Source organism: Hemiscyllium ocellatum, chromosome 7 (genome assembly GCF_020745735.1).
Source record: "Hemiscyllium ocellatum isolate sHemOce1 chromosome 7, sHemOce1.pat.X.cur, whole genome shotgun sequence".
In the NCBI taxonomy this organism is placed as follows: Eukaryota; Metazoa; Chordata; class Chondrichthyes; order Orectolobiformes; family Hemiscylliidae; genus Hemiscyllium; species Hemiscyllium ocellatum.
Window position 1 is genome coordinate 98,732,079 of NC_083407.1, and position 22,506 is coordinate 98,754,584.

At 41.1% G+C, this 22,506-nt stretch overlaps 1 protein-coding gene across 15 annotated transcripts in view; it reads right to left on the reverse strand.

Moving 5' to 3' along the window:
* The window catches only part of LOC132817236 (poly(rC)-binding protein 3), a 147,131-nt gene that overhangs the window by 67,792 nt on the left and 56,833 nt on the right, over positions 1–22,506 (reverse strand). For 13 of the 15 annotated variants that reach the window (XM_060827561.1, XM_060827565.1, XM_060827566.1 and 10 more), the window contains exon 2: positions 9,403–9,489. The exons of 1 other annotated variant lie outside the window; for it this stretch is intronic. The gene's annotated coding sequence lies outside the window, so the exon portion shown is untranslated. The remainder of the gene's footprint in view (positions 1–9,402; positions 9,490–22,506) is intronic. One more of the 15 variants, XM_060827562.1, reaches the window with a different exon arrangement.

Here is a 22,506-nt window from a genome sequence, read left to right on the forward strand (position 1 = left end):
TCAGCTTTTTCTTATTACATCATGTCCCACACAGAGCTGAGACCCAAAACAGTTAACAAAATGTGCATGTCCTGTAGATAAAGAGCACTAATGGAAAATTCTGCCTTGCGCTTCATTAAGCAACAAGCTCATTCTAATACTTCTGTTGTGGCCTTCTAGCTAAAACCAATATTCAAAAGCAAGCAGCTCAATATATTAACAATGGCCACCTCTCCCCCCACACATTCCATCACTGCACCTTCCCCCACCCCCAAGCCCCTCACCAAAAGCTGTCTATATCTGATTTTAATGTATAATACCATCTGCTATTGCCATCAGCAAAATATAATGGAATGAGTCCTTTCTAGGGCCTATATTACTGGACAAAAGGAAACCAAAGGCTTTATATAAGTTTCAAATTCGAAAATGCTGAGTACCACTGAGGTAACGAACAAAATAAAATTCTGTGCAACTTAGTTACAAAAACACAATTTCAATCATGAGGTTTAAGGTACAAGTTAGTCTGCTACAACCACGCCTTTCATCAACACGAATTCACTATAACGCGACTGATGAATTGGGGATACGGTTGCTAAAGCGCAAGCCAGACAAACTTGGAGGAACAGATATTAGCCAGACTATCACGTCTGTTCTGCCATTCAATGGGATCATGGCCGATCTGAATCTTCAGCTCCACTTCCTTACCTCATTTCCATAACCTTTCATTCTTCTACCTAATTAAAATCTCTCTGTCAAGATTGAATACAGGGGGAACCTCGATTATCCGGGATTTGATTATCCCAATATTGGATTATCCAGCAAGGTTGCAAGGCCCTGATGCTCGGCTAAACTATGTTACCCGGCATTTGATTAACTGAACGAAATACTGCCTGGCTGTGTCCTTCGGATAATAGAGGTTCCTTGGTGTACTGAATGACCCTCTATAGTGAGGAATTCTACTATGCTAAAAAAAATTCACTGGAGTAACCACTTACCGAGGAGATTTTAACCCCGGGTCCTAGGTTCTTACAAATGGTCAAAAACTAGAAGATGTAAAATAAATTAACCAGGACACAAATAGGAAATGCGAACAAAATACTAAAAAAGGAACACATCAGATTAGGTGGAGTTTCTTTGTTCCATATAAATTTGTATAATCAATTGCAGACAGATTTCACTCAGGTGTTGACAAGGTACCCATGACAGCGACATAATTGAAAAACTGTCTGGATGATAAACTCAAATCTACCAGTCTACAGGAAAGGTAGAGCAAAATGGAGGACAAGTAGTAGTAGCCTCAATGATGAAGGACAAAATCTTTTCCATTTTAAGGGAGGAGATAGTTGGGAGGTTAAGCAGACAGAGGCTTTATGGAAAGGGCTAAAAGAATTTAAGACTGTCGTAAGTTACACAAAGGCCCCCCAGCAGTAGCTGTGAAGTTACAATTTGTATAATTAGACATTAAACCAGTATATCGCACAGTGTGTTTTAACCTTTGTACAAATTAATGTGCTAGCCTGCTTAAACCAAAAGGTTGCAAATAATTTTCTGAAATAATGCTACAATCAACAATTGGACATGCGTTACTGGGTTTACTAGCAGAGTAAATTGAATTTAAAAGTCAAATATTGTGTGCAAACACCTACCAAATGGCAATGATAACATGATCAAGTTCAGTATAGCAGCTTGAATGTGTAAACACAGTGCTAAGATTTAGATATGGTTGACTTCAATGGAATGAAACATGCTACTTATAAACTGAAAAAAACCTGCTAATGGGTTAGGGCATTAAGGGCAGGTGATCTAAACAGTTTATACCACTAAATGAGTTCTACCTCTCAGACAATAAAATGAAAAGGTTTTTAACATGTAAACCATAGATTTTGATGCAATTGAAAGCTACCATGAGTGACAACGCACGTTGTATGAGTTATTAAAATGTATTGAAAGGAAACTTGGAAGGCATATAAAATCAACACATTTACAAATACATTGAGGTCAGACACCATAAAAGCCCCCTGAAAATTATTGGTTATGTTATCAGCAAAAAAATAGAAATTGCAAGCATGCTGATTACTGGGAGTATTGTTTACAAGAGAAAAAATGCAGCATGCCAGATCTAAGAAAAATATGAAACACTGAGAAATTTAACATTAATGCAAGTAAAATAATAATGAAGAAATTAATGCCAAAAGATCAGTTTCACAGATAAGACGGCTTTCACCTCAGGGTTAAATGGAGGCAACAACATTACAAATGCCCAACCTACAATCTTTCAAAATTCTCTTGCTGCAGAAAATATCCCTTTAATGGTGCATCTTACGCAGTTTAGAAAGATGACAGAGGGAAACCCAAGGGACCAGACTAGTTAGTCTAAGCATCAGTAACCAGAGTTCTAGCACAGACTTTAACGGATAGGTCTCGCTGGACACATTTGTTGAATGTTATGAAGTGATGCTTAAAGTAGCAGATAGAGGAATCTGACGAATGTTAGTCATTCGAAGAGAGCCATATTGGATTAAAAATATTAACTTGGTTTCTCTTTACATGTTGGCAGACTTGCCGAGGTTCTCCAGCACTGTTTCTATTCAAAAAGTTTGGTCGCAACAGATTGTGAGCTAACATTGAAGTTAGTGAATTGAAAAAAGTAAATTACAACTTGGCTAGAAAATTGCCTGAGTAAAAAGCAGATAGAAGTGGAATAGTGGACAAAAACTAAATCATTGTACATGTTCAGTGCTGTACAGGACAATAGTGCTGGAGGCCTCAACTATTCGTGACATTCATTAATCACCAACATGTTGAGAAAGCCACACTTCCAAACCTGCTAGGCATATAGACAAACTGCACTGTAAGTAGTGTACACACAAGGATTAACTTATACAAATTAATAGACTGAGTTGAATGTGCAAAATGATGCAAATGTGATGCAAGATAATTTACTTTCAAATAACTGTTACAAAAGATAAATGAAAGGATTCTCTAAATGGTGAAAAGTTAGAAACTGGAGGGCTCAAACAATGGAGATCAAATACAGGGGAACCTCGATTATCCGAAAACCAGATTATCCAAAAGGAGATCGAGGTCCCACTATACATTACATCAAAGGTGTGTTTCCAACAGTGATCGTGTCTTTTGTTTAGTGATTAAACAGGCACCATCTCCAAATGGACGTCCCGCGCCTTCTCTCTACACACTTTTCCTGAAGTTCTACAGAGCTGTGTACAGTTCAGCTGCCCCGGAGAGGGGAGCAGGAGCAGGCGATAGGCGGTGCTGGATGGGTTTTTTTTGGGGGGGGGTGGGGGGCTGACATGCTGTGCGCTGCTGCAGTCTCTTGAACGAGGAGACTTTTAAAAACTCAAGAGCCCCAGAGGAAAGGCATTTAAATCAATTATCCGAACAAAATAGTGCCTGTCCATTTCATTCGGATAATCGAGGTTCCCCTGTACGTAGATCACAAAAGAGAAGTCATGAACAGGAGCAGGAAACCATCAATAATCTAATAGAATGTTGATATTTTTATCAATACAAAGTTAATCAGAGCTTGTAAGAATGCAACTAGAGTACTGCCAGCATTCTTGGTACAATATTCTGCTTTTCTCTCCATAGGTGCTGCCAGACTGGTTAGGTTTCCAGTATTTGTTTTAGGAAGAACATACTGGCAGTAAGGAAGCAGGGCACAGATTTATCAGAATCAGGCTTAAATTATGAGGAGACAGTAGAATTAAATTAAATTCCCTAAAACTTGCATATTTAAGAGGTGATTTGATCAAAGCCTTCAAAACATCAAGGGCAATAGATTGAATTGACTTTAAAAAAAAACTTTTGCTACTTTGAGTGTTTGAGGTCAAGGGGGCATTGCGTACGTACTTCAGAAGTGAAATTATGAAATACTTCAATGGATGGGAGAAGTTTGGAATTTTGCATCATTGGCATTTGTGGAAAGAAGTTATTTTAGAACAGAATTGTATTACCTGAAAGGGAGATGCAGTGATAATGTCACTAGACTAGTTACCAAGGCGCAAGCTAATGTTCTGGCAACATGGGATAAATTCCCACCAAGCAGTTGCTGGAATTTAATAAATCTGTTACTGAGACCAGCTTTATAAATCCCCCGTAACCATAAAAATCGTTATTCGAAAAGGTGTGTACTAATCACGTTTAAAAAAAAAAGAAAATCAGCTGTCTTCATCCATTCTGGCCTATAAGTAATTCCAAACCTCAGCAGCGTAGCGGACTATTAAATACCCTTTGAAATTGCTGAGTAAGGCAATTAGTTCAAGGGCAATCAGGGATGGAGGACAAACACTGGCCAAGCTCAAATCCCATTTAAAAAATTAGTAATATAGTCTCAGGCAAATAAATAGGAGTTGGGTTATATCACATCAATTTATTTACTGCATCCGCTGCGGCCTCCTCTATATTGGGGAGACAGGCCGCCTACTTGCGGAACGTTTCAGAGAACACCTCTGGGACACCCGGACCAACCAACCCAACCACCCCGTGGCTCAACGCTTAACTCCCCCTCCCACTCCACCAAGGACATGCAGGTCCTTGGACTCCTCCATCGCCAGACCACAGCAACACGACGGCTGGAGGAAGAGCACTTCATCTCCCGCCTAGAAACCCTCCAACCACAAGGGATGAACTCAGATTTCTCCAGTTTCCTCACTTCCCCTCCCCCTACCTTGTATCAGTCCTAACCCTCATACTCAGCACCACCTTCCTAATCTGCAATCTTCTTCCTGACCTCTCCGCCCCCACCCCTATTACCCTCACCTGATCACTCTCACCGTAACCTCCTTCCACCTATCGCATTTCCAACACCCCTGCCCAAGTCCTTCCTCCCTACATTTTATCTTAGCCTGCTTGGCACACTTTCCTCATTCCTGAAGGGCTCATGCTCGAGACGTCAATTCTCCTGCTCCTTGGATACTGCCTGACCTGCTGCGCTTTTCCAGCAACACATTTTCAGGTCTATAACACAATTGTAGTTGATGTGATAAATGGTCTGTTAGTGGTGGCATACATAAGCTTCATTATACAGCTCACACTAAATTATTGCTTTCTGACAGTTCTCAACTGCTCATTGAATTCTTCAGTTCACTAGTGGCACTCCAGTGCAGTTCTGACCAAGTATTTCACTGCCAGAGGTGCCATCCTTCAGTCATGTTAAATCAAGCCCCTGGTTACTCTTTCTGGTGGATGCAGAGAATCCCCATGCCCTATGATTTTATACACTACAGACTGATTAGTGTCATAAAGATGTATAGCACAAATAGGTCCTCCGGTCCAACCCATCCATGCCGACCAGATATCCCCCTTGCCAGCACCTGGCCCAAATCCTTCCAAACCCTTCCTGTTCATATACTCGTCCAGATGCCTTTTAAATGCTGCAACTGTACGAGCCTCCACCACTTCCTATGGCAGCCCATTCCACACATGCACCACTGTCTGCGTGAAAAAGGTGCCTCCTTAGGCTCCTTTTATATTCTTCCCCCTCACCCTAAACTTATGCGCTCTAATTCTGGACTCTCCCACCCAAGAGAAAAGACCTCGTCTATTTCCCCTATCCATGCTCCTCATGATTTTATAAACCTCTAAGGTCACCCCTCAGTCTCTGACACTCCAGGGAAAACAGCTCCAGCGTATTCAGCCACTCCCTGTAGCTCAAATCCTCCAATCCTGGCAACATCCATGTAAATTTTTTCTGGACCCTTTCAGGTTTCACAACATCCTTCTTATAGGAAGGAGAGCAGAATTGCACAAAGTCCTCCAAAAGTGACCTCACCAACATCCTGTATAGCCGCAACATGAAATCCCAGCTCCTATACTCAATCCTTTGACCAATAAAGGAAAGCATACCAAATGACTTCACCATCCTATCTACCTGTGACTCCACTTACAAGCAGCTACAAATCTGCACTCCAAGGTCTCTTTGTTCAGCAACACTTCTTAGGACCTTACCATTAAGTGCACAAGTACTGCTAAGATTTGCTTTCCCAAAATGCAGTGCCTCAGTTATCTAAATTAAACTCCCTCTGCCACTTCTCAGCCCAATGGTCCATCTGGTCAAGATCCCACTGTAATCCAAGGTAACCACCTTCGCTGTCCACTACACCTCCAATGTTGGTGTCATCTGAAAACCTATAGCTATACACCTTATGCTCACATCCAAATTACTTTGATGAATGATGAAAAGTAATGGACCCAGCACTGATCCCTGTGGCACTCCACTGGTCACAGGCCTCCATTCTGAAAAACAACCCTCCACCACCACCGTCTCCTACCTTTGAGCCAATTCTGTATCCAAATGGCTAGCTCTACCTGTATTCTGAGAGATCTAACCTTGCTAACCACTTTTATGCATTTCAAGACATCCAGCACTTCCTCCTCTGTAACATGGACATTTTTCAAGATGACACCATCTATTTCTCCCTTGTTCTTTTCCACAGTAAACACCAATGCAAGATATTCGTTTTGTATCTTCCCCCATCTCCTGCAGCTCCCCACAAAAGCTGCCTTGCTGATCTTAGAGGGGCCCTACTCTCTCGAGTTACCCTTTTGTCCTTAATGTATTTGTAAAAACCCTTTGGATTCTCCTTAATTCGATTTGCCAAAGCTATGTCCCCTTTTTGCCCTCCTGATTTCCCTCAAGTATACTCTTACTTCCTTTATATTCTAAGGATTCACTTGATCTATCCTGTCTATACCTGACATATGCTTCCTTCTTTTTTCTTAACCAAGCCCTCAATTTCTTTAGTCATCCAGCATTCCCTATACGTACCAGTCTTTCCTTGCACCTCAACAGGAACATACTGTCTCAGGACTTATTATCTCACTTCTAAAGACAGTCCATTTTCCAGCTGTCCCTTTACCTGTGAACATCTGCCCCCAATCAGCTTTTGAAAGTTTTTGCCAATACCGTAAAAACTCACCTTTCTCCAAATTAGAACTTCAACTTTTAGATCTGGTCTATACTTTTCTATCACTATATTAAAATTAATGGAATTATGGTCACTGGCCCCAAAGTGCTCCCCTACTGACACCCAGTCACCTGCTGCCTTATTTCGCAAAAGTAGGTCAAGCTTTACATCTTCTGCAGTAGGTACATCCACATACTGAATCAGAAAATTTTCTCGTGCACACCTAACAAATTCCTCTCCGTCTAAGCCCTTGATACTATGGCAGTCCCAGTCTATGTTTGGAAAGTTAAAATCCCCTTACCTGCCCTGACTTAATGTTCATTTTTTTTTGGTTTTATCCTTGCCAAGCAAAAAAAAATTCACCAAAAGAATTATGCAATAAGGTTCAAGCTTTAATACAAAATAACTTTAAAATCAAGTACAGTACACCAATCCTAGACATTAAATTAGTTTAGTTATGTACAAATAAAGACTAGTCACTTATAATCTAAAGCAAACTCCATGCACCATTTACTCCACACCCATTAAACCTTCATCTAAAACTCAAGTCAGATACCCAAAACATCGAGGTTACCCATTTGATTATAGTATTACTTTGACAAACTGATCACAATTTACTTGAAGTCAGGCACTACTAAAATCCCTTTTCATAGAAACCTAATTCTTAGTTCTTAAATGGACCACCACCCTGACCTTTACTCAAAAACCACATGGGCTATCATTTTACTTCAAAAGGTGATCAAGGAAGTTCATTTTTGTGCCTTGACCAATAGTTAACCTTCAGGCCACAACATTAAAACAGATTAATTTGGCTAATTTTCCATCACTCCTCATACAGAGAGCACATCTCTTTTTCCACAATATTTTATTGCCTGTTAAGAATTTTAAAGTCTCAATAAGAGGTAGAATATTATGGATTGATTACATTTCTGCTTCTGATGGCCCACTGGGCCCATTGATGCCCAGATTTAAGTTGCTAGAACTGTTAAAATTCAATCCATTTAACATATAGCTAGTGCTATGCAAAGCAATAGAAGATTTTGTCAACATGAAGACTGAATTTAGTCTCCATTAATTGTTTGATGGATCCTCCTATGAATTCTGTCTTGAACAGAAAGATTGTTAAGGATGCACAAATTGACTGTAGCAGAAGTGTGCGTTCTGGGGGCTGGCAATGGCAGCAAAAGCACTGACGTCGCTCCTGTGATGACTGTGTTCTGAGGGAATAGCGGCAGCAAGTTAGCAGTGACTGGCGGCCTTAGAGATGAAAGTCATTTACCTTCTGAACACAGGATTTAAAATACGAATGTTTCTCTTTCTTCTTGGTGTGGTCTCATGCAATTTTGTTTTTCTATTTTTTGCATCTAAAATGGTTGTTTTGGTTTTGTACCTCAGATGTTTGTTAATTCTGGCTTTTGTATCTAAGATGGCAACAAAGAATAGCGACTTTGTACACTGTACTCCTATACCCCAACGCTTACGTATAAATGACAATAAAACCTCATGTTAATTGTAAATTTTGAAAATTTTATCACTGCTCACAATTCACAAGATACAGCACGATATCTAAATACAGTAAAATCTTCAAAACATCCAAGCTTGAGGTGACAATGGCAAGGAACATTTGCTTCTCCCTGTCACACAATGATATCAAAAGAAGCAATCTAATCATTGCCTTCCCAGACATTACCTATTGACCAGACGTTGAATTGGACCAAGCATATACATACTAGAGCTATAAAAACAGGGAGAGGGCTCAGAATTCCAAATGCGAGGAACTTCTCCTGACCAGACAAGTCAGGAATAGGATAAAATATTTCTAACATACATGAACTAATCTAACTGAAACACTCAAGCAGCTGGACATTATCCAGGACCAAAGCAGCCTGCTTAGCTGGCACCCCACACCCCTCTTTCAACATAACTCGTTTCACCACTGACAGGAACACCATCTACCATCTGGAAGATGTATGCCAGCGACCCACCTAAACCAAAAGACGTCTACCACCAAGAAGGAAAGCATCAGCAGATGCATTGAAGCACCACTACCACCATATATTTCTCTCCAAGACACTTGGCATCCTGACTCTTCACTACCATTGGATCCAACTTTATACCCAACAGCACAGTGAGTGCACCTACCAGTCATGAACTTTAGTAGTTCAAGGCAGCAGCTCATCACCACCTTTACAAGGGTAATTAGCAATGGACAATATATTCCAGCCTAGCCAATGATACCCATATCCTATGAATAAATAGGAAAGAAAATGGATTTAAAGTTGATGGCATCAGGCTGCAGTAAACGCGTGTCTTTGGCAATCTCCATTTAGTTTTATAGAAAAATGTCTGATCTTGCAAATGCTAAGCAGAATACTTTAGTAATCACTTCAGGGAATCTTTTAAAAAAAAAGTGTAACACAATCTTACATAATCACATATGTAATGCAGAAACTGTAGCCAGGCATAAAATTCAAATAGAAGATCATGGTACTACTACCTTATATTCACACTCTTCACATTTACATACATTATCCTTTGAGAATGACTTGTGATGTATTGCTCTCAGTTGTCTCAGCTGCTGGTTCTGAAAACAGTAGAGAAATGAAATCAATATTTCAAAGTGTGCAAGTCAGAATACTTTATATTCTGAAAGTTAACAGCAGGATAATATGTTGTGAATTTTACACTGTATCTGGCACCTGGTAGAGACTATTGTTCTAAAATCATTATGCTACTAATCCAAAGTTTTTATGTAACAATGCTGTAACTTGAAGTTTTTGACTAACTGATCAGAATTGTCAGCTGCAAATTTTCAAACCAAAAAGATGTTAACTCCTTTGAGATTTTTCTCCTTGAAATACCTTTGAGATCTTCTGAAGAGATCTCTGCAGCTTAAATAATTCAAAAACTTTCAAATGTTAGTGATAAAACTCTGTACCATTTGCAAAGGAATACTGGATAATCAAGGTCTGTAAAGATAAATTTAGATAGGATTGATCAAGACAACCTTTGATATTCCTGGAGAAAATTTAGTTAACTTCCAGAGGTTTTCCCACCTCATCAACTTTAAGGCAAGAGACCATTGTAAATGTTACACACCTGGCGGAATAAACAAAGTAGAAACTATAATTCATGGCTCCTCTCACTTCAAGTAAAAAATGAGGTCTGCAGATGCTGGAGATCACAGCTGCAAATGTGTTGCTGGTCAAAGCACAGCAGGTTAGGCAGCATCTCAGGAATAGAGAATCCGACGTTTCGAGCATAAGCCCTTCATCAGGAATAAGAGAGAGAGAGCCAAGCAGGCTGAGATAAAAGGTAGGGAGGAGGGACTAGGGGGAGGGGCGATGGAGGTGGGATAGGTGGAAGGAGGTCAAGGTGAGGGTGATAGGCCGGAGTGGGGTGGGGGCGGAGAGGTCAGGAAGAGGATTGCAGGTTAGGAGGGCGGTGCTGAGTTGAGGGAACCGACTGAGACAAGGTGGGGGGAGGGGAAATGAGGAAGCTGGAGAAATCTGAATTCATACCTTGTGGTTGGAGGGTTCCCAGGCGGAAGATGAGGCGCTCCTCCTCCAGCCGTCGTGTAGTTGTGTTCTGCCGGTGGAGGAGTCCAAGGACCTGCATGTCCTCGGTGGAGTGGGAGGGGGAGTTAAAGTGTTGAGCCACGGGGTGATTGGGTTGGTTGGTTCGGGCGGCCCAGAGGTGTTCTCTGAAGCGTTCCGCAAGTAAGCGGCCTGTCTCACCAATATAGAGGAGGCCACATCGGGTGCAGCGGATGCAATAGATGATGTGTGTGGAGGTACAGGTGAACTTGTGACGGATATGGAAGGATCCCTTGGGGCCTTGGAGGGAAGTGAGTGTGGAGGTGTGGGCGCAAGTTTTACATTTCCTGCGGTTGCAGGGGAAGGTGCCGGGGGTGGAGGTTGGGTTGGTGGGGGGTGTGGATCTGACGAGGGAGTCACGAAGGGAGTGGTCCTTGCGGAACGCTGATAGGGGAGGGGAGGGAAATATATCCTTGGTGGTGGGGTCCGTTTGGAGGTGGCGGAAATGGCGGCGGATAATACGTTGTATGCGCAGGTTGGTGGGGTGGTAGGTGAGAACCAGTGGGGTTCTGTCTTGGTGGCGGTTGGAGGAGCGGGGCTCAAGGGCGGAGGAGCGGGAAGTGGAGGAGATGCGGTGGAGGGCATCGTCGATCACGTCTGGGGGGAATCTGCGGTCCTTGAAGAAGGAGGCCATCTGGGCTGTGCGGTGTTGGAATTGGTCCTCCTGGGAGCAGATGCGGCGGAGACGAAGGAATTGGGAATATGGGATGGCGTTTTTACAGGGGGCAGGGTGGGAGGAGGTGTATTCCCCTCCCCCCACCTTGTCTCAGTTGGTTCCCTCAACTCAGCACCGCCCTCCTAACCTGCAATCCTCTTCCTGACCTCTCCGCCCCCACCCCACTCTGGCCTATCACCCTCACCTTGACCTCCTTCCACCTATCCCACCTCCATCGCCCCTCCCCCCTACCTTTTATCTCAGCCTGCTTGGCTCTCTCTCTCTTATTCCTCTCACTTCAAAGCTGGTAAATTAGCACAAGTTGATACAAATGAGAGACCAAGAGTCAAACAATAATTTGCATTAATACCACATCTTTAACATGACAAAGCATTCCAAGGCAGGTTACAGGGGCATTACAAAATAACATGGAACTACACGAGGAGAAATTAAAAGGTGGACAATCAAAAGCACGGACAAAAGTGATGTGACTTACTACCCTTAAAATGTCAAGATTGCACCTGACAAGTATGGCATCAAGGAACCCTAGCAAGACTAAATTCAAATGGTAAACAGTGGCAAACTCTGCTGGTTGGTGTTGTACCCGGCACGAAGAAAGATGGTTATGGTTATTGGAGGTCGGTCATTTCAGCTCCAGGACATCTCCACAGGTGTTCAAGATAGTGTCCTCAGCCTAATATTTTCAGCTGCTTCAATGACTTTCATTCTATCAGAATGTCAGAAGTAAAGATGTTCACAGATTACATCCAAATCAACATGATTTGGTACTCCCCATTCTGCAGCAGTCCATGCCAAATACTAAAAAACCTGGACAATTTCCAGGTTTGGGCTGACAAATGGTGAGCAACCTTTGTAACTCAAGAGCTAGGCAATGATCATCTCCAACAGAACAGAATCTACCCATTTCTCCTTGACATTCAATGGCATTTCTATGACTAAAGCCCCCAAAAGAGACATCCTGAGTTTAACATTAACCAGAAACTGAACTGGCCATATAAAAACTGCATCACAAGAGCATGTCAAATGTTCAAAATCTTGCAAAAGTAACGCTCATGCTGACTCATTTACTAAAGCACAAGTCAAGTGTGATGGAATATTCCTGACTTGATTGGATAAATGCAGCTCCAAAAGAAACACCATATCATTCAGGTTGAGACAGCCCACTTGGTTAGTACCACAACCATTCATTCCCACTGCTACTGAGTCAGTAGCAACAAAATGTTCCATCTACAAGAATCACTGCAGAAAGTCTAAGATTTAGACATCACCTTGCAAACTCTCAATCATATGATCTGTAAGGACAAAGGCAGCAAAAACATGGAAACACCACCTTCTGCATACCTGGAAATATATTTTGCCATTCCTCCAAGTGTTGCTGGATCAAAATCCTTTGGGTATAATTATTCAAGATAGCAGTTCACCACCACCTTTGCAAGCACAAGTAGGGCCAGCAACACCCACATTCCACGAATCTCTAAACAGGCTTCAATGAGTGCCTTAATGGAAGAAAGGGACGATAAGGTAGCAAAGCTCTGGGCTGAAGGCCCACCTACCAAGAACAGAACAATTAAAATCAGATGTTCAAGAAGTCAGAAATAGGAAGTACAGATAATTGATGGGTTATTTGGCTGGAGGTCTGAGCTTGAATAAATCCTAGGATATTGGTATGGAGTGATATAAAATGAATGTAATCTAATAGCATGTTACTTACCCATGTTTATTTAGAGCTGATAATTGATTACATTTTTAAAAAACTTGACCACTTCTACTCCGTATTTGCACTAGTTATTGCTGAAGCGGATTCACTCCAACCAATCAGTACCATTATGGTAATGAATTAAAAACAAAGCATATTTAAATCAATATTAGAAACTTCAGAATATACAGCATAAATCCAAACATGGAGGACATGTCCTATATTGAAGTTTAGGATGGATCTAAAACGTGTTGCGTTATGCATCATTCATTTCCAACTTTCAAACGTTTACTCAATTGTAAAGAGTAAAACGACTCATTTATTGCAAGGGCAGCAAAATTACCAAATCAAAAGTGCTTAGATGCGACACAAGTGTTAATGAAACAGTTCTACCAACTCAGACTTCGTACTGCTCATATCTGCTACTGTTCAAAAATCTCACATTGACTATGCTCAGTGAGATTACTTGCTCACACTTAGTATCTCAAAATCACAATGTACTGTAGTAATATTCTTCAAGATAATCCTAAATGTTCATTTTCTTTTCTCTAGATTTTATTGAAATGATGGTTCCTGTTCTTTCCTGAAGATTTATTCTCATTACCTCTTACCGCTTTAGAATTTTAGCGCACCTTGGCACAGTCTATTCATTATTCCCTAATTAGGGGTTATCCTCTACTGAAGATTTGCAGTACTTGTGAATTCAAATTTAACTACATCCTTGTCTAATTTCCATTGAACAAGCTAGATATGCTCTTCTAAATTAAGACCAAGAAATGCATTGGGTGCTGTAGCATTGATCTGAATGCACAAAAGGGAAGACGTTGCATCGACTGCAGCAAAGCTGCAACATTTGTCTCAAATGTATAGATCGAGCTATTGAAGAATCACCACCATCGTATTCCAGCTTTGCCACGGAGATGCTTCAGGACAAGCAATGCTGCAATGCAATGAACGAACATTTGATTACCGATGACTTTAAGCCCCCTGTCAAAACAATTCTGCTGCTGTTTATGCTTTAAAATGAATTCAAAACTAAAATATATTTATAGGGATGAATGGACATAGGGAGTTGGTTTACATCCTAAAATCACATTAGCATTCAAAAAAAAGGGGAACTCTCAAAGTTGTTTAACAAATAGTGTGAAACTTATGCAATTTACACGCCAGCTTAAATTTCTTCCCTTTTGAACTGGCTATTATTGGGAACCATGCTGACCGAATATATCAAATTTAACTTGTCCAATTCAACCTGGCATCCCTGTCAATTTAAGAGATTCATGCAAGCTTTGAATCTGTACACTGATGTAGAGTATGCACACATGGGTGCCCAGAGGTATATGGTGCATACATACATTTAAATCAGGTCCAGCAACTAGAAGTATTATAAGATGCCTATTTTGTATGGATAACAAACAGACAGTACCTATTTATTGAAAAAGTAAACTGAAAGAAAATCCAAAACAAAACTCAAATTTAATTAACTGGTATAAACTAGTAAAAATTAAATTACAGAAGGAACTGTATATTTGATTTCGACATATCAGGTTAAGGCATGGCTACAGGTTTGACTTTAAGAGATTGATTCAGTGCTTGCAAAAAAAAGCAACAAATTGCCCTGGGGCTTTTGGTCAAATTAAGTGTTTCCATGACACCAAACATATTGCTGGATAGAAAAAGTACATCAAAATGGACGGAGTTTATTTTTTGGTCCAATAAAATTGGAAAGTTTCCATGAATCTTCTATTCTACTAACACACCCCACCCAAACACCTGCCGGACAGAGTACAACTTTGGAACCTCTGAATTCAGGCTTTCGAGTCAGAGTCAAAGACTCATACAGGACGGAAATAGGCTATTCGGTCCCACCAGTCCATGCCAAAATAAACTAGTCCTGCTCACCTGCATTTGGCTCATATCCCAATGAACATTTCTTATCCATGTACTTATCTAAATGTCTTTTAAACATAGCAACTGTCCCTGCATCCACCATTTCCTCTGGAAGTTCATTCCACACAAACCATTGTTTCAAAAAAAAATCATGCAAGTCTTTAAACACTTTTCTCCTCTCACCTTAAAAAAATGTCCCGATTCTTGAAAAGATACTTGCTATTCACCTTTTCAATATCCCTCACAATTTTATAAACCCAAGATCAACCTTCTACGCTGTGGTGAAAAGTAGTCTCAGTTTATTCAGCCTCTCCTTATAACTCAAATCCTCCAGTCCTGACAATATCCTGGTCAATCTTTTCTGAACCCTCTCCAGTTTAAATTGTATCCTTCCTGTAGCAGAGGGACCAGACCAGGACATAACACTCCAATAAAGGCCACACCAACACCCAAACAACCTCAGCATGCAGGGAAGAAAGTGAGGACTGCAGGTGCTGGAGATCAGAGTTGAAGAGTGTGGTGCTGGAAAAGCAGTGTCAGGTAGGCAGAGGAGCAGGAGAATTGATGTTTCGAGCAAAAGCTTCATCAGGAATGAATAGCGTATGCTACAAACGTTGATTCTCTTGCTCCTTGGATGCTGCCTGACTGGCCATGCTTTTCCAGCACCACACTTTCGACTCCAACCTCAGCATGATGTCCAAACTCCAATACTCAAAGGACTGTGCAACGAAGGCAAACATATAAAACACCTTAATGACCCTGTGATGCAAACCTCAAAGAATTATGCAGCTGAACCCCTAGGTCTCTGTTCTGTAACACTACCCCAAGGCCCTACTTTGAATTGTATATGTCCGGCCTTAATTTTACCGAAATGCCATAACTCATTTATCCAAATTAAACTCCATCTGCCATTCTTCAGCCAACTGGTCTAGATCTCTTTGTAACCTTGTCCAATGGGCTTATTTGAAACCACAAGCTTTTAGCACTGCGACTTTGTCAGGCAACTTCATCTGAAGGAGGAGCAATGCTCAAAGCTTGCGATTTCCATCTTGTGTTGGACCATAATCTGTTATCATGTGGGAAAGAGATGGTGACATCTTGAAAAAAGTTCATATTAAAAAGGGAGGAAGTGCTGGATTGTCTTGAAATGAGTAAAAGTGGATAAATCCCCAGGACTCTGATCAGCTGTACCCTAGAACAGTGTAGAAAGCTAGGGAAGTGATTGCTGGACCTCTTACTGAGATATTTGTATCAATCGTCACAGATGAGGTACCAGAAGACTGGAGGTGGGCTAGCATGGTGCCACCATTTAAGAAAGGTGGTAAGGACAAGACAGAAAACTAGAGACCAGCGAGCCTGAAGTCAGTGGTGTGCAAGTTGTTGGAGGGAATCCTGAGGGACAGGATGTACATATACAGAAAAACCTGGACTATCCAAATGAGATGGGAGGGCACTATTTCGTTTGGATAATTGATTATTCGGTTAATCGATTAAATGTTTTTTCTTTGAGGCTCAATTTTAAAACGTCTGCTCTCCACTCAGGAGACTGCAGCAGCACACTTGCAAGGGCTCAGAAAAGATTGACAAGGATGTTGCCAGGATTGAAGGATTTGAGCTATAGGGAGAGGTTGAATCAGCTAGGGCTGCCCTTAGAGGTTTACAAAATCATGAGGGTCTTTTCCCTGGGGAGGGGAGAGTCCAGAACTAGACGGCATAGGTTTAGGGTGAAAGGGGAAAAATATAAAATGAGACCTAAGGGCCAACTTTTTCACGCAGAGGGTGGTGCGTGTGTGGAATGAGCTGCCAGAGGATGTGGAGGAGGCTAGTACAATTGTGACATTTAAAAAGGTATCTGGATGGGTAGATGAATAGGAAGGGTTTGGAGGGATACGGTCCAGGTGCAGGCAGGTGGGACTAGATTGGGTTGGGATAGCTATTCAGCGTGGATGAGTTGGACCAAAAAGAGTAAGTTTCCGTGCTATACATCTCTATGACTCCACGACTGACTTCTGACCTTGTTCACTCCAGTCCAACACCAGCACCTCCACAGCTTTGTAATCTAAGATAACTTTCTTCACTGTCCACTATACAGTCGGTGCTGCTATAACATGGTGATTCAACACAAATTGGCTTTTACGCAACTGAAGACTTTAGATGATTCGTAGAATGTGAACTTTCCTTACCTGCACTGGTGACAACAGGATTCCGATCTGATTAGTTTAAATGCTGCAGCTATTGCATGATTTTCTGATAACTCAAGATCGCACATGAATGGGACTATCACATTATATCAGAACCAACAGTATCACCAATTTTGGTGTCATTTCAAAACTTAATCATGCTTTCTATATTCTCATCGATATCATTTACATAAAATGACAAAAGTACATCCAGCCCCAATCCCTGTGGAACACCACTGGTCAGAGGCCTCTAGTCTGAAAAACCACCATAACTGTCTCCTGTCATTAAGCCAATTTTGCATCCAATAGGGAAGCTCAACCTGAATTGCATGTCGTCTAACTTCACAAATTAGTCTACCATATGGAACCTTGTCAAAGGCTTTACTAAAGTCCAAGTAAACAATGATTACCATTCTGTCTTCAATCATCTTGGTTACATCATTAAAAGATTCAATCAAGTTTAAGAGCAAGATTTCCCTCAAACAAAATCATGCTGACTATTCCTAATCATTCCTTGCCTGCCCAAAAGCACATAAATCCTAACTCTTGAGAATCACTTTCAACCTCTTAGCCAGTGAAGTCAGGCTCATAGGTTCCCAATCTTGTCCTTGCATCCCTTCTTAAAGGCACAGCATTAGCCACTCTCCAGTCATTTGATACCTCATTATACTTATAGGTGAAACAAATGTTTTGGCAAGGGGCTCTATAATTTCCTCCCTAACTTCCCACAAAGTCCTGGAATACACTGGATCAGATCCCAGAGATTTATTCACCTTTATATTTAAAACCTTCAGCACTGTGTCTCTTTTGTAATGTGAATTGTTGTTCAAACATCAATATTTGAGTTCTCAAGCTTTCATTTCTTTCTCCATAGTAAAAGCTGATGCAAAATATTATTTGCTATCTCTCCCCATTTCCTGAAGTTCAACATAAAGGTGATCTAATTTTTAAGGGGCCCAAGACACATTCTAGTTGTTGTCTTGCTCTTCATATACTTGTGGAATTTCTTTGGATTATCCTTAGTCTGGGAGAATTAAGATCCTCTCCTATCCTGATATCCAATGAAGGAGCTGCACTCCAAAAGCTAGTACTTCCAAATAAACCTGTTGGCTATAACCTGGTGTTGTGTAATTATCAACTCAAAAAAAAAGTGTTAGTAAGAATGAAAACACAGATACTGAAGACCAAAATATAGCCTCCAAAAACCAAAAGCACCCGCAAAAGGGTGCTCCCAAAACAAAGAACATGCGGCTTGCAGCAGTCTTGAGGTTTCAAGGAGTCTTCAGTCAACTGTTGATAATTCCTACATCCACACCATCCTGAAAGCATATTACTGTATTTACATCTCTGGCAGGTCTGCCCTTCCAGTCAGATAGGGTTGGTTAAGAATGATTCTGGTGATTATTGGTTCATAGGTACAAGCTGCAATGCAATTTAAAAAACATTTGCATTCTTTTCTGTCAGTTACACAACTTTGCAGGAAACAAATTCCAATTAGTACTTGCCACACTATGACCTGCTTCCACACCAAGGATTCTATGGTTCTAAGAGGTCTTTTGAGTAAGGTTCAGGACATATCAGCACTGTTTTCTACATATTACAAGCAAATAATTAAACAGATATGCAGGATGGGTACTTATGTTATGATCTCCATAGAGACCAATAATTTTTGAGAAAAGAATCTTGGTGACACCAATAGAAAGACAACCACTGGACAAGATTTCACTTTTTAAAGTTTTTACTCCTGTAATTAAAAGTAAAATATAATAATTCAATTCAAACAGACAAAAGGCATTTCAAGGAAAGAGTGAACTTGTGCTTTCAATGGTCAACAGGTCTTTCTGAACAGAAACCTTGGAGTGCAGGTTCATAGCTCCTTGAAAGTGGAGTCGCAGGTCAATAGGATAGCGAAGGCAGCATTTGGTATGCTTTCCTTTATTGGCCAGAGAATGAGTTGAGAGGTCATTTGCAGCTGTATAGGACAATTGGTTAGGCTACTGTTGGAACATTGTGTGCCAAGAACATTACCTCAGAGTATAATGGGATCCTGATCAGATAGGCTGAGAAGTGGCAGATGGAGTTTAATTTAGATAACTGCAAGGTGCTGCATTTTGGAAAGACAAATCTTAGCAGAACTCTCACAATTAATGGTAAGGTGTCAGGGGGTGGGGGTGGGGGTGGGGAAGAGTGTTGTTGAACAAACAGTCTCTGCAAGAGTCGCAGGTGGATCGGATAGTGAAGGCAGATTTGGTATGCTGTCCTTTATTGGTTAGAGTATTGAGTATAGGAGTTGGGAGATCATGTTGCAGTTGGACAGGACATTGGTTAGGCCACTGTTGGAATATTGCATGCAATTCTGGTCTCCTTCCTATCAGAAGGATGTTGCCAGAGTTGAAGGATTTAAGTTCTAGGGAGAGCCTGAGTAGGCTGGGGCTATTTTTCTTGGAGCATCAGAGGCTGAGGGGTGACCTTAGAGGTTTGTAAAATCATGATGGGCAAGAATAGGATAAATAGACATGGTCTTTTCCCTGTGGTGGGGGAAGTTCATAACTAGAGGGTATAGGTTTAGGGCGAGAGGAAAGATTTAAAAAGGGACCTAAGGGGCAATGGTTTCATGCAGAGGGTGGTGAGTGTATGGAATGAGCTACCAAAGGAAGTGGAGGCTGGTACAATCACAGCATGTAAAAGGCATCTGGATGGGTATACAAATAGGAAGAGTTTAGAAGGATATGGGCCAACTGCTGGCAAATGGGACTAGATTAAGTTAGGACAACTGGCCAGCATGGACGAGTTGGACCAAAGGTGCTGTTCACCTCAATGGCTCCATGACTTAATGCCCAAAGTTTCATCTTATTCTTTTATACACTTTCATTCAACTCCGCAAACGTGATATGGTTGTTCTTATGAAACACTGATGGGTATTCAATGTCATGGGAGGAAAGCCTGATAAATAACTGCTGTTCTGGGTGTTCTCTATTTGGTAGCTCCCTCAGTAATATGCTTTCCCACAGCTTCCTGTAGTTGCACATTTTAATAAGTTAAACACATTGGTTCACTGTAATCTTAAAAATATTTTAAGTAGCATGACGCATACAAACAGTGAATGTGCAGTGAAGCAATTCATGCGAATTTTAATACTACCCTAAAGGCATTTTGTTCAAAGGATTCTAAAGCGGGTTAACCCATCAAAAGTGTTCAACAAAAGGAAAGAGATGGAGGATTTTTCAGTCATCCATACCTCAATTAAACAAGCACTAGTCTATTTTTTAAGTCAGCATCTTTACGGAGGATGCCGTTCTTGCACACAGCCGCAAGCAGAGCACGACACAAATTAATCTCCAGCTAACTGGGAACAAGAAATACTAGAGGGCATGCAGTGCTTTTAAAATGAAAGTTACATTTTGCTTTTAAAGACAATTCATACACTTATTAGTAAAAAGATCCTGGTAGAAAATATGCTTCAACTCTAATAGATTTCCTCATCACTCAAATTCAATTATAAATTTATAGAGGATAAAATAGCTGAGCTGCATTTGCTGTAACCAAAAAAAAATAAAAATATGCAATGAGCCATAACTTCCCTTTATATACATCTAGTGTTTGTAGCAACTCCGACCAATTGAACTGCTTTATGGACTGCAGATCAAAGCACAAATATCAGAATTTGACTAGAATTAAACACCAGATTTACTTTTTAGCTAGAAGTTCTATTTATAATGTGTATTAGTTTCTTCGCACATGTAACCATAGATTCCACTGGGTATGAAATGCACTACAATGTCTGCACTGCATTTATTGCAAAGTCTATCAGCCTTGACAACATTCTAGTAATGGTACTGAAGATGTGTGTTCCAGAACTTACTGCACCCCTAGCCAAGCTGTTCCATTACAGGTACAACAATGGTCAGACAATGTGAAAACTTGTCCAGGTATATCCCGTTCATAAACGCACACAGACAGGACAATCCAATCTGGTTAATTAATACCTCACCAGTCTGCATTCAATCAGTAAAATGAGGGGGGGGAGAAATCAACAGTACTATCATGCACCACTTGCTTAAACCTGCTCACTGCAGTGTAGTTTGGGCTCCACAATGACCACTCAGCCCCAGATCTCATTACAACTTTAGTTCCAGCATGACAAAAAAAGCTGAACAGAGGAGTGAGATGAGTGACTGCCTTTGACAGCTAAGTCAAATTGGCAGCGTACAAAGATCAAGCAAAACAGTTAATGGGAATCAGCAGAAAGCCCTGCTTATTGAAATCATACCTAGCACAAAGAGATGTTTTTGGCTGTTGACAGTCAATTAACCTCCAAGATATCATGACAAGTGTTTCTTAGGTTACCATCCCAGACCCAGAGCAGCCGCCCGCCAGTATAAAAGGTCAGAACATTTAAAGGGGGAAAAGATTTAAAAAGGGACCAGAGGGGCAACATTTTCATGCAGATGATGTATGGAATGAGTTGCCAGGATAAGTGATGGAGGCTGATGCAATTGGACCATTTTAAAGTCATCTGGACGAGTATATGAATAGGAAGAGTTTTAGAGGGATATCAGCCAAATGCTGGCAAATGGCACTAGATTAATTTAGAATATCTGGTTGGCATGGACAAGTTGGACCGAAGGTTCTCTTTCCATGCTGTATAGCCTAATGACTTTATGACTGACTGATTACACAAGTGCCGGGCAATGATCACTTCCAGAGTATCCCAGGGTTTACTACTGACAAGAAACTAAGCTGGCTATTTAAATAATGTTTTGCAAGAGGAGACTGCAAATCCTACAATAATTAACAACTCCTAACCAAAGCTTGTCCATCATCTATAAGACATGTGAGAGATGCAAGAGTCTTGTGCCTGGATGAGTGCAGCTCCAACATCAGCATCCATAACAACCCTTTCAATTGACAACATATCCATCAATGTTCATTCCTTCCAGCTCCAATGCATGGTGTACGTTGCTGCTATCATCTACAAATGCGAGCAGAAATTCACAAAGCTCCTTAGCACCTTCCAAACCCACGAATCACTGACCTCCTGCAGAGGGTGGTACATGTATGGAATGAGCTGCCAGAAGATGTGGTGGAGGCTGGTACAAATGCAACATTTAAGAGGCATTTGGATGGATATAGGAATAGGAATGGTTTGGAAGGATATGGGTTGGGTGCTGGCAGGTGGGACTAGATTGGGTTGGGATATCTGGCTGGCATGGACAGGTTGGACCGAAGGATCTGTTCCCATGCTGCACATCTCTGACTATAACACTGCCATCTGCAAGTCCCCAGCAAGACCACAGCATCAGTCTTCATGGGAGACTGCACTAAAAAGGGTAACCGCTTCCTTTACGAAGTACAAATAAAAAGAAAGTGCAAGCGCCCAATAGATAGATCTTGTGTGGAAATACCAGCCTTAAGATGAGCAAAAATAACCATTTGTTCTGAAACTTTAAACACTATCTGCACATAAATAAAAGCAAATTACTGCAGATGCTGGAATCTGAAACCAAGAGAGAAAATGCTGGTCTGGTCGCATCTGTAAGGAGAAAAGAGCTGACATTGAGTC